This window comes from Limulus polyphemus, unplaced genomic scaffold (genome assembly GCF_000517525.1).
Source record: "Limulus polyphemus unplaced genomic scaffold, Limulus_polyphemus-2.1.2 Scaffold323, whole genome shotgun sequence".
Classification (NCBI taxonomy): domain Eukaryota; kingdom Metazoa; phylum Arthropoda; class Merostomata; order Xiphosura; family Limulidae; genus Limulus; species Limulus polyphemus.
This window is the reverse complement of record NW_013665933.1, coordinates 589495-602304: the sequence shown is the minus strand read 5'-3', so window position 1 is coordinate 602304 and position 12810 is coordinate 589495. Positions and strand designations below refer to the sequence as shown.

Below are 12810 nucleotides of genomic sequence, written 5' to 3'. Positions count from 1 at the left end.
TAACCACCAGGCCATCCCAGGTCTTTAATCATGGTTATTGATCTGATTATTTGGAATGTGATAAAAGGATTATCATAAAAACGGTCAATCCTGGAAATAATTGTTTCTAAAATAATGTCAAATTTCCAGGAAAACGATGAATAAGATAACAACATACAATCCCCAAGAAGAAATAATTACGTAGAGTATATTTCTAGGATTGACTGATTTCTAATAATCAGATCAACAACCTTTATCAAAGGCCTGGCATGGCCTGGTGGTTAGGGTGTCAAACTCTCAATCTGCGTAAGCAGTATCGAAGCATCCTCCTGTTTAGGGTACTTGCTAATTGTAAATACAAACAACCCTTTTATAGACGAATAAATTACAGGAGAGTTTCGCTTGATAGAAATTTTAATAATTAAAGCCAATGATGGACCGCTAGAATCCGGGTTTCGATACCCGTGGTGGGCAGAGCACAGATAACCCATTGTGTAGCTTTGTGCTTAATTACAAACAAAGACCAAAAGAACAAACGAAACCATTCTTCTAATATTATGTTGGAAGTTTTAATACAGTGTTGAGCCCCTCTGTGAAGTTGGAAGTATACATGTTCATGTCAGGTTAATATCGTTATTTTGCCAAATTATAAACGGCAGCGTGAACAAGCTTTGACACAACTATTTGTCCTTGTATTCTTAAACTCCGTTATAGTATTTTCTAACCAATCCTTGATGTTATCCCTTTATTGGTCACTTAATAGTCTCTTGTAATGAATTTGAAGGTCTTCCCACTTTCCTACCTTTGCTATCAATCGACCAGTCCGTTAAATGAAGCACAGAAATCTGAGATGAGGACTTTCCGCTCCGACATTTTCCCAAACCGCCCTCATAATGGCTCCACCCACTGTTCTGCTCTTCCTCTTAGTCAGTTGATGAAACAGTTTGTCATTAACCGAGGACCGAACTGTGCGTAGTGCGCGTGCTTGAAAGGACCATTTGCACGAGTTTCTTGTATGTTCTCTCTCTAGCTTGCACACGTTAGTTCTGCAGATCAAGGAGGGCTGAGTAGTTAGTTAGAAGGGGTGTTAGAAAATCGCCGGGAAACTTGAACACCTCTCCGCTGTTGTAAACCCAGTAAAAAGAACAGGCATGGAGGTGTAGACTTGCAAGTGTTCAAAGAATAGAGCAGTGAAAAACATTTTTTATTCTTTTGAAAAGCACGAAAACGTAAGAGAGCAGAGAGAAAGACGCAAGTGCAACAGCACGTGTTTGTCTGTTTATGTTTTTTTTTTCGTTGTGCATTTAGAAAACCACCAACATACGTGGACTAGCATTTTGTATTGGAGCTGCTTGTTTTTTCAATTCAGGTGAGTTTTAAAGTAATAATCACTAAAGAAAATTTCAGTGTTACAACAGATTTACTGGTAAGTAGGTTGTCATTGTCCGTAAGAATTTATAGAAATTTTTTGACGAAAAAAAAATCTAGAAATTTCTTAAACGTTGTATAAGTTTAGCTTTAGACAGTTGATACGTTTAATTTTACTTGGACATATATTTCAAAAGTAAGAATTTAAATTTCGTGAAATGTCTTGTACATATATATATATATCTTCCCAATATTTAATATATTCGGCCTTTTATTATATTCCTTAAATTCATAATTTTATATAATACATAAAGTGGTACGGTTTCGTATAGAAATTTTAATCTACTCAAGATTTTCATCAACAGAACGTGAATTATTTCACGATCGCCTGAGATGTGTAAATCAGTCCGACACGATAATAGGAAACTAAATGCCAGTCAGCTGCCAGTAAAAAAACACTTCTGTCACATGAGTTGATAATAATATTTGATAAGGTCAATGGGTGGTGGTCAGTTCAAATTACTTCACACATGAGTCTTTGTTTGTTTTGGAATGTCGCGCAAAATTACTCTAGGGCTATATGTGCTATTTTCCCCTAATTTTGAAGTGATAGACTAGAGGGGAGGCAGCTAGTAAACACCACCCACTGTCAACTCTTGGACTACTCTTTTACCGACGAAAAGTGGGATTGACCGTCACATTTTAACGCCCCATTATTGAACGGCGAGCATGTTCGGTGACGGATTCGAATTCGCGACCCGCAGATTGTCAGCGGAGCACCCTAACTACCAGTTTAACTACATAGTTTAACACTGAAGTTCGATATGAACAGATATATAATACAAGGGTCAGTAAATGGTCATCGGAAGGAAGCAGCTCTTTAAACTGGGTCAGCAATAACGTTCGATATATATATATATATATATACGAATTAATACTCGGGTCAGTAGCTATTGGTCAGTGCGAAACACCTCTATCGGAGTGATCACTATTAGTGTTCGACATTGATATATGATACAGGTTAGAAGCCGGTAGTTATTTAAAAACACAACGATAAATTTTTGAGATTTCTCAAAATTTACTGACTTTTATTTTTGTGTTTAACAAATGACCAGAAGTTTTGAGAAGATAGAGTGAAAGTCTTCTCTACAGGGGACGGAAGTGAGGTGCCACTCACCTTCACGGGACATCTGTCCGCCAGATGTCGTAGTGCAACAAACATGTTGAAATCTTGAAGATTCTCCCCATGTCTCCTTTCCTCTTGTCTGTTCGTCCTTTCTTCTTTGTTACTGAACCTTACAGGAAGATAGGCTTGTTTTGAACTTGGCCTTGGCAACTTTTTTTTTTTTCCACTGAGGAAATACTCCAATTTTTTACTTTGTTAAATGGCCGTCAAAATTACACAAGAGAGATGTGGAGAGAAGAGAATCATAGGCTTAGATTTATAAGTTATATGTAGGTATATTATAAAGCGTTCTATTTTATGAAAAGTTTATAAAGTACAGGTTAGATACAAGCAAGTTATTAATTTTACTGTTTCTCAGTCAGTGATTTTACTGACATAATTGAGGCATTGACCTCCAACAGTAATATAAAATGTATTTTGAAAAAACGAGGCGTGAGTTATTTGTCTGAGAGATAGCCAGAGTTAAAGAAGTGGAGGGTAACAGATTAACGGTATGATAAAGTATATTTCTAAGTTTCTTTGGATACGTCTAAGGGATGAAAAGTAAAATAATGGAGATTAAGCCATACAAAATACTGATAAATCACAGTAAAAAAAAATAATCATTAATTTTACTTCTAAGATTTATATTTCAGATTTAAGATATTCTTTACCCAGGACTAATATAAAACACAGGTTATTTAGTAGCATTATATACCACACTGTATTAGTTGGCTTTAATATGCACAGCAGGCGATTGTACTCTAATTATCACTTGTAAACAACACAATACTAACGTAGTAGATAACTGTGATTGTACACAGTAAACCTACTAATTCTGATTTGTAAACATTAGTAACGAACTATAGAGGCGGAGTCCATTCTATTAAAACGATTTTGGAATACACCACGTCGTTATAACTTATGTCACCACGTCCAATCGTACTCTTTACAATAAACCTGCTGCGTAGTTTCTATTGCAAAAGGTTCCGTCGTAATGTTGTCATGTCCGAAGCACAGCACTACTTCCTGACTGCTGTTTATAATTCATCTAATGTACTGGGACGACAGTTTCCAAGAGCTCCCTTCAACGGTTTGATCGCACATAAATCTGTGCGCCTCTATGTCTTCTTATGGAATAGCATGAATAATCCATTTCATTCTCCAGCTGCTTTAGGTATGCGACGGTTAAACAGATATGTCGTAGAAACATCTTGTGTACACGTGACATGTGTTGCTTTTCCAGACGGAAATCCTTCTTGATTATGTTAGGTATTGTTGCCGGGGGCACGTGGATGGCTTTTTTCACTGATCTTTGTCTTCGTGTATTTTCACCTGTTACAAAACATCGCACTTGGCTTACCATGGCTGGGATACGATTTATTGAAGGTATCTTTCTGGATGCCTTGGATTCGTCAAGTTGATCCACATTACTTTGTTTTCCAATGCCATTAAGTATAAGAGATAGTATCGTCTTGGAAATTCAAAATCCACGATATGAACACATCTTTGTGGTTTAGGGTATGAACATTTTGCGTCGGAAAGAGTTGTTGCTTATCATTCTAAAAGAGATAAACTTTCAGTGGAATAACACTACATACAAAACGCCAAACAAAGTCAAAATACAGTTCTTATACATTCCGTTTTATCGCGACTTTACATCTGCTGTGGTTTAGGGTATGAACATTTTGCGTCGGAAAGAGTTGTTGCTTATCATTCCAAAAGAGATAAACTTTCAGTGGAATAACACTACATACAAAACGCCAAACAAAGTCAAAATACAGTTCTTATACATTCCGTTTTATCGCGACTTTACATCTGCTGTGGTTGTCACAGGACTTGCTGATTTAAATATTCAAAATTGTTTCAATATGTAGTACTCAACTCTATGTAAAACTGTGCTGGAAAGAGCAGTAATTATTAATACAAAAAAAAGCGGAAATTCAAGTTGATTTACAAATATCTATTAACGTAACAAAACTGGCTATGATATATTGTCACTGGGTCAAACTAATATTGTAAATAGTAACGTAAACTTTCTATAAACATAAGATATATGATTTTTTTTTAATTATGCACAAAGCTACACGTTATTGTTATCAATATAGCAAAAAAAAAAAAAACCAAAAAAACGTATAATATCAAATTTCACCAACTACATTTCAATCGATAAATCTAGGAAACACTGTAGGTTATGGCAAATTTGAATCCATAAAACAAGTAAACACTGTCTGTATGACAAATTTCTCTATCTATATTGTAATCAACAAAGTAAAAAACACTGAAGGTTTACATTTCAACATTTCACATTGTAATCAATAAAACACTAGGTATGTCAAATTGCAATAGGTAAAACAAGAAAACACTAAGTATGCCAATTTGTAATGAATAAAAATAAGAAAGCACTAGGTATATCAAATAGTATTAAATAAAACAAGAAAACAATACCTATGTTAATTTGTAATAAATAAAACAAGAAAACATTAGGTATGTCAAATTGTAATCAATAAAACAAGAAAACACTAAGTATGTCAAATTGTAATGAATAAAGGAAGAAAACACTGCGTATGTCAAATTGTAATAAATAAAATAAGAAACTATTGGTATGTCAAATTGTAATCAATAAAAAAAGAAAACATTATGTATATCAAATGGTAATGAATAAAATAAGAAAGCATTAGGTATGTCAAATAGTATTAAATATAACAAGAAAACACTACGTATGCTAAATTGTAATGAATTAAGCAAACAAACATTAGGTATGTCAAATTGTAATCAATAAAATAAGAAAGTACTAGGACTGTCAACTAGTATTAAATAAAACAAGAAAACACTAGGTTTGTCAACAATAAATAACACAAGTAAACATTAGGCATGTCATTTTGTAATGAATAAAACAAGAAAACAATACGTATGTCAGATTGTAATAAATAAAACAAGAAAGTACTAGTACCTAATGATGACAAAACCTTGTCGAAACGTTGTACATTTGCTGTTATGTTAAACTTATATTAAAGTTTTTCTTCATTACCCATTCAAGCCGTCTCTAACCATTATTAGTTTCAAAGTGGGTTCCTCGTCATCGAAAAAAGGTACTAGGTATGTCAAATAGTATTAAATGAAATAAATAACACTAGGTAGGTTAAATTGTAATAAATATAACAAGAAAACACTAGGTATGTCAAATTGTAATAAATAAAGGAAGAAAACACTACATACGTCAAATTTTAGTAAATAAAACAAGAAAACACTAGGTATGCCAAATTGTAATGAATAACATAAGAAAACACTAGGTATGCCAAATTGTAATGAATAACATAAGAAAACACTAGGTATGCCAAATTGTAATGAATAAAATAAGAAAACCCTAGGCATGTCAATTTGTAATGAAGAAAACAAGAAAACGCTATGTATCTCAGATTTCACTGCACCAAATTACACAATAAATAAAGAAAACACTGTAAAGATAACGTCTTTCACTACCACATATCATAGTAAACAAATGCAAGAAAGCGCTGTATACATTATACTTGTCACTGCGCTACATCCTAAATAATAACGGAAGTAAAAGCGGAAGCGATTCCTCGTAACATTTCTTACTTTTATAAGATAATACAACCTTCATTTCAACTAGCACCCCGTTTTTGTTTTTCTTCGTCAATTACATTAATCTTTTCGGTATTCTTATGTTAATTTGATCATTGAAATAACGTTAGGATAATTTATTCTTCTAAGTCTTTGTTGTTAAAATGTTACATGCAAACTTGCAAATCTAGAACTGCTAGGAAGTGACGGACAATTAATTACTTCTGCATTGTTTGATTATAAAACTACACCGTTTTAGTCTTAATTCGAAAAGTTTAAACACAGAAGTAGATGTTCATTTTCAAAGCGCGAAAAAAAACGATTTAGAAAGGCTTCTAAATGTAGAAATATAGAAGTTTCAGAATCTTTCTATCCAGAGAGAGTTTAGGCAGAGTAATGTAAACGAGGGCTATATTCTTCATGGATTTCTGTCTTTTTGTTTGGTCTTGAGGTATCATTTTGGGCTCAGAACTTCACATGAAACCTATAATGTCGATTGACCTGAGACTTTAAAAACATAGTTAACATTCTCAGGATTTGCAACTTTAAGTTTTATTGTTTTAAACCAAAGCTATTTAATGTTTTAGGCATATACATACATTATATGTTGTTATACACTAAAACATTTTTTAAATTCATTTCAATACTACTGGTGTTTTACATCTAATAAAGTTAATGTCTTTAAGATAACATATTTTTTAAATTCATTTCAATACTACTAGTGTTTTACATCTAATAAAGTTAATGTCTTTAAGATAACATATTTATATCTTTGAAATTCTTCATCGATTTGAGATCTCAACAATTCTTAGGCATTCAATTCTACCACACTCCTTGATGGGCACCCAATGCTCCGTTTCTTTAGGCTGTATTTAGAATTAACAAGTCAACTAGGAAACTATGACGCATAACTAACGCCTATTTTCATCTAGAATATAAAACAATCTGATATTCTACTGTTCTTGCATACAGTCATAAGCTCCATTTTAATTGTATCTCTGCCAGATGGTGTCGCCAATTCTCTGACTCAAATGATTAAAACACAGGGTCTATTTTTGATCGTTGAACACAAGTTCATGGCAAAATTTTGTTGAAAATTTAATCGCGATTTTTTTTTAAAACTAAAATTTGAACTGTGATTAAGTGTTTACTTTTTTGTAACTTGAATCTGAGTCACGCTTTGCTACAATAACTTGGAAGCAATTCCAAGTGTAACACGTGTCTAGAAAATAACACTCCTTAGCTTTGACTTCATGGTAAGCACGTTTCGTTCAAACAATAAAAATGAACTAATTTGTTATTTGGCTGCGTACGCTCAGACCGTAATATATTTTGCTTCAAAGCTCAATGATAAAAAGCAAATGCTTAATATTTACGCAAAAGTTAAGGTCACCTAAGTTTAAATCGAGTATGGTGAGAATAAATTTGTTTAGAATTTTGCGCAAAAATATACAAGATCTACCTGCGGATAGTCATCCCTAATTTTTAACTGAGAGAATATGTGGAAGGCAGTTGGTCAACAGTATCAACTACCCACTGTCGAACTACTCTTGTCTGATCGGATAATGGGATTTAATAATTTTTGTAGCGCAACTGCTGTCCCAAAGTGTGGAAGGCATTCTTGCAGCAACGGGACACGAACTTTGAACCATCACATTCACAGTCCAAGTAAACTAACCACTAGGCTACGTCCGGTCCCATAATTAGTCTTAAGGGAAATGACTGCAGTTTGGAAGTATATTTGCTATTTTTGTTATTTTTAATGTAAAGCTAAACAATAGACTATCTGCTCTCTGTTCACCGTAGAAAATTGAACCCCGAATTTTAACGTTGTAAATCAGTAAACTAGCCGCTAACCTACTGTGTAATATAAATCTACATTATGCGACTGTAGTACAACACACGAGGCTAGTATCAATAAGCTTCAGAAACGCCTGCCTATATTGCTCTGTTTTATTATTTTAAGATGAAATGACATTCATTCGCACGCACCATTATATCTTAAGTGTAAGAATAATGAACAGTGATAACTGTTTTAACAAGAATGGTACATCCAAAATTGCACTACAGTTTTGGCTTTTTTCTTTTGTATTGCTTTCCATGTAGCCAAGGCTAACGAAGACATTTATCGTTGAGAGTGATATGCAAGGAAACCAATAACCTCTGATAGTCAAGAATTTAAATGAAAGAAATGATGCCAAAAAGATTGCGAATAAATTTTCCTTGTCAGTCATTAGTATCAAAGTAAGACCACCTGGTACGTATTAAATTAACTTTAGTATGCATATCGTATAATAAATGATTCTATTCTACATCCTCTTGTGTACTATGGCTCTAGTAAGGAAGTTCTTGTGTTGCTAAAACTTTCGAAACAAACATGACAGTAAGAAGTTTCGATTTAAAGATCAATCTTGATTATTTTATCCTCTCGATAAAGTTTGTTTTTAAAGTGTTCTTAACCAGGTATTATTTTAGTTGAAGGACACTTAACTTGGATGATTGACTTTTTAATGAACAATTGTGATTTTTAATAGAATTAAGATTATATTAATTTCACCTACGACTGACATTAAAAGAAGAAAAAACAAAACAAAAAACAAGTCTACGTGAATCTACTCTGCACCATTCTACGTTCATATGGCGGTAATATATATGATATATTGACCATAGAACGGCCCTTGTATAATTGAAGATTAGAAAAACACCTGCCATATATTTAATGATGAAATATTCGTCATTTGTTGTTGATAAAATGTAAAATCAACTCACTGCTCTTACAAAATCAGTGCTAGAAAAGTCTCATGAGCTAAAAATCTAATTGCACTTATAATGCTAAATGGTTTTAAGAAAATATGAGTTATTACTGTAGTAACTAAGAAAACGATATAAATAAAATAAAAGTTTCCAAATACCTAAGCTCCTTGAACAATTACTATTTATCTTGTTAGATTAAAGGGAAATTACTCCAAGCATTACTGTTTATCTTGTTAGATTAAAGGGAAATTACTCCAAGCATTACTGTTTATCTTGTTAGATTAAAGGGAAATTACTCCAAGCATTACTATTTATCTTGTTAGATTAAAGGGAAATTACTCCAAGCATTACTGTTTATCTTGTTAGATTAAAGGGAAATTACTCCAAGCATTACTGTTTATCTTGTTAGATTAAAGGGAAATTACTCCAAGCTATGATAACTTTACGAATACTTCTGTATTCTGTGGTTAGCTACAATCCTATTTGATAAAGATTGTTTTGTAACACTAAAGACACTATGGATCTTATGGAGTATATATTGAAGAATATCTTATAACGCCATAGTTGGTCAAAGCAAGACACTACGTATATTGTGAAGTGTATATTGAAGAACATTTTATAATTCCATAGTTGGTCAAAGCAAGATACTACAAATATTTTGATGTGTGTATTGAAAAATGTTTTGGAACAGACCAAGCAGAACACTTTGAGTTTTATTGTGTGTTACAGTCTCGTGTATTTAAGTGTGTTTTAAACAGGTGGTTTAAGCTGGGAAATCTGGATTTTGTGTTTTAAACAGGGAGTTTGAGCTGGGTACTGTGGGTCTTTATGTTTTAAGCACGTGGTTTAATCAGGGTACTCTGGGTCTATATGTTTTAAACAGGTGGTTTAAGCAGGACACTCTGGGTCTATATGTTTTAAACATGTGGTTTAAGCAGGACACTCTGGGTCTTGTGTTTTAAACAGGTATTTTAAGCTGGGTACTCTGGATCTTTTGTTTTAAACAGATGGTTTAAGCAAGGGTACTCAGGGCCTTGTGTTTTAAACAATGTTGCAAGTATACTAACCAGTGCGCTTTGAATATTTTCGTTTCTTAGCGATATCTTTTAAAAGATACACCAAGCAGGACATTTTTGATCTTATAGTGTCTTAAATCATTATATGTTTAGGAATGTTGTTTAACAGGGAACTCTGGGTCTTATTGTATCTTAAAACCTTATTTTTTCAGAAATGTTTTACAACAAGGATCACGCACGGTACTCTTGATCTTATAATATATTAAAGCGTTATCTGTTTAAGAATGATTTTAACAGATATAAACTATAAAGGACATTTTGGGTCTTGATGTCTCTCAAAGCTTTTATCTATTCAGATATATTTTATTAGACATAGATTCAGCAGGACACTATGTATTGTTGTGTTTTAAAGCGTTATTTCTTTCGTAATATTTTGTGACACATCGAACATATAGGGCATTTTGGGTCTTGTTGTTACTTAAAGAGATATCGGTTCAAGAATATCTTAATATACTGGCTAAATAGAGTCCTCGAAATCTTTGTCTAGGAATACCTTCAGATAGTTGACTAAGACGGCGTTCCGGGTCTTGTGTTAAGTTTTCAAGCGTTGTCAGTTCACTAATGTTATATAACAAATTGACATAGTAGGAAGTTCTGGATGTTGTGTCTTAAAGTCTATCTGTTCAGGAATGTCTTATGACAGATAAACCAAGGAGGACACTATGGGTTTATTTTGAAACGTTATCTGTTCAGTAGTATTTCACGATACATAGACTAAGCAAGACAGTTTGAGTTTGTTGTGTCTTAAGTCATTGTCGATTCAGAAATGTTTTATAAGATATAAACAAAGCACTACGTTTTGGCCTTGTCTCTTAAAGCATTATGTGTTTCATAATGATGTATCACAGTTAAACTAAGCAAGACACTGTGGGCCGTGTTGTATTTCAAAGCGTTATCTATTCAGAAATGTTTTGTGACAGACAGACCAAGCAGTAAACACTTGGTCTAATAGTGTCTTAAAGTGATATCCATTCAGAAATGTTTTGTGACAGACAGACCAAGCAGTAAACACTTTGTTTAATAGTGTCTTAAAGTGATATCTATTCAGAAATGTTTTGTGACAGACAGACCAAGCAGTAAACACTTTGTTTAATAGTGTCTTAAAGTGATATCCATTCAGAAATGTTTTGTGACAGACAGACCAAGCAGTAAACACTTGGTCTAATAGTGTCTTAAAGTGATATCTATTCAGAAATGTTTTGTGACAGACAGACCAAGCAGTAAACACTTTGTTTAATAGTGTCTTAAAGTGATATCCATTCAGAAATGTTTTGTGACAGACAGACCAAGCAGTAAACACTTTGTTTAATAGTGTCTTAAAGTGATATCCATTCAGAGGTATCTTATGACACGTAGACTAAGCAGTGAACTCTGAAACTTGTATCTCTGAAAGCTGTATCCATTCAATAATGAATTATTAAATGTAGTCTAAGCAAGACACTGTGGGCCTAGTTATCTCTTAAAGCGTTACCCAGTCAACACTGTTTTGAAAAAGACATGCAAAGTATTGTGCCTTAAAGCGTTATCTGTACAGGAATGATTTAAAAACAGGTATACTAAGCAGAACAAGTTTGTTTTTGACTCATAACTTGGTCTGTTAATGAATATTTTGCAAAAGTGGATCGCACGTGGCAGTTTTGAAGTATGTTATATATTACAGACACAACTTTGTAAAGTGTAACGAGGTTATGTATTCAAGAATACGTGCCTGTTTTGTAACATGTTCAAAAATATAGTAACAAATGTATGTTGATGCATGAGTAAGCTATAAACCTGGTAAATCAAAGCTATTGTTTGAGCATCAAAAGCTGGAGAAGCATTGGAAATCAAAGATCAAATTTTTGTAATGAAAGTCACGTTTTTCTGCAAATGCCTTATTTCACTTTTTATTTGTTCTTTGCAGATTTCAAATTAAAGGTGTGTGAATCATGTCGTTTCTGGATGGGGTCAGGTGTGGCTTAGTGTTTCAAAGCCTTCTATTCCACTAGAGTAGCCCAAAAGTTGCTACTGCTGTTAACTAGTTGCCTTTTTGTTGCTTATTAGCTCAAAATTAGGGATGACTGCTTTTGTGCAAAAAATAAGTTATTTTGTTTTCTTGGCTTTTTAATTTTCAGTCACCAGTACCTTGCAGAACAAACTCGCATGATCAGCTGAAAAAGAATTCATACATCTGATATCAATTTAGAACAAATGGCCATGAGAAAGAGTTCAGTCTTAGTCAATGGATATCTTCAGCCAATGTTTACAAGGTTAGGTTTGGTTGTTCCCAAAGAACCATATAAATTATGCTTTGTTTATTTGGACACATTGTACGAATAAATTCGAGTTGTGGTTATATATGTAATTTACTGGTTCAACTAAAACTTGAAGTAAACTTCCTTTATAGTCGCTAGTTTATGCAACTGTAATTGTCTCTTATTCGAACACTGAAATCCATATTTTGAACTTAACTTACTCTGAAAATTTATTGATAGCTTACTGAAACTTCAGAATAAAATCAAATAATATCACAGTATTTACTGTATGAGTTCCACTGAGCTTTCTGGTTCGAAATGAAGGGAACCTCCAAATGTACTGGAAACTAAAACAAACAATCTATCGTAGAAAACAAACTTATCAAATAGTCTTTGTACTCACAATACATTCACTTGAAAAAAATGTTGCATTAATCATTGTCATCACAGAGAATACCTGGAGGAGGGATATATTGTGTGACTATGAAGTTTAAGAGACCACCTTGGGGTAATGTTGTGTTATTATCAAGTTTGAGAGAACAGGTATAATATTGTGTTATTATCAAGTCTAAGTCAACTTAACTGGGTGAATAAACTTTATATTATTTCTGAACATTTCTGATAATTTCCATAAACTCTTATAAATAGA

The 12810-nt window shown here is 33.2% G+C and overlaps 1 protein-coding gene across 1 annotated transcript in view; it reads left to right on the top strand.

Annotated features, from left to right (window-relative positions):
- The first annotated feature begins 1006 nt into the window (after window positions 1-1006).
- Window positions 1007-12810, top strand: part of LOC106457385 (fibroblast growth factor receptor 3-like) — a 103744-nt gene continuing 91940 nt past the window's right edge. The window contains exon 1 of the mRNA XM_022383288.1: window positions 1007-1348. The gene's annotated coding sequence lies outside the window, so the exon portion shown is untranslated. The remainder of the gene's footprint in view (window positions 1349-12810) is intronic.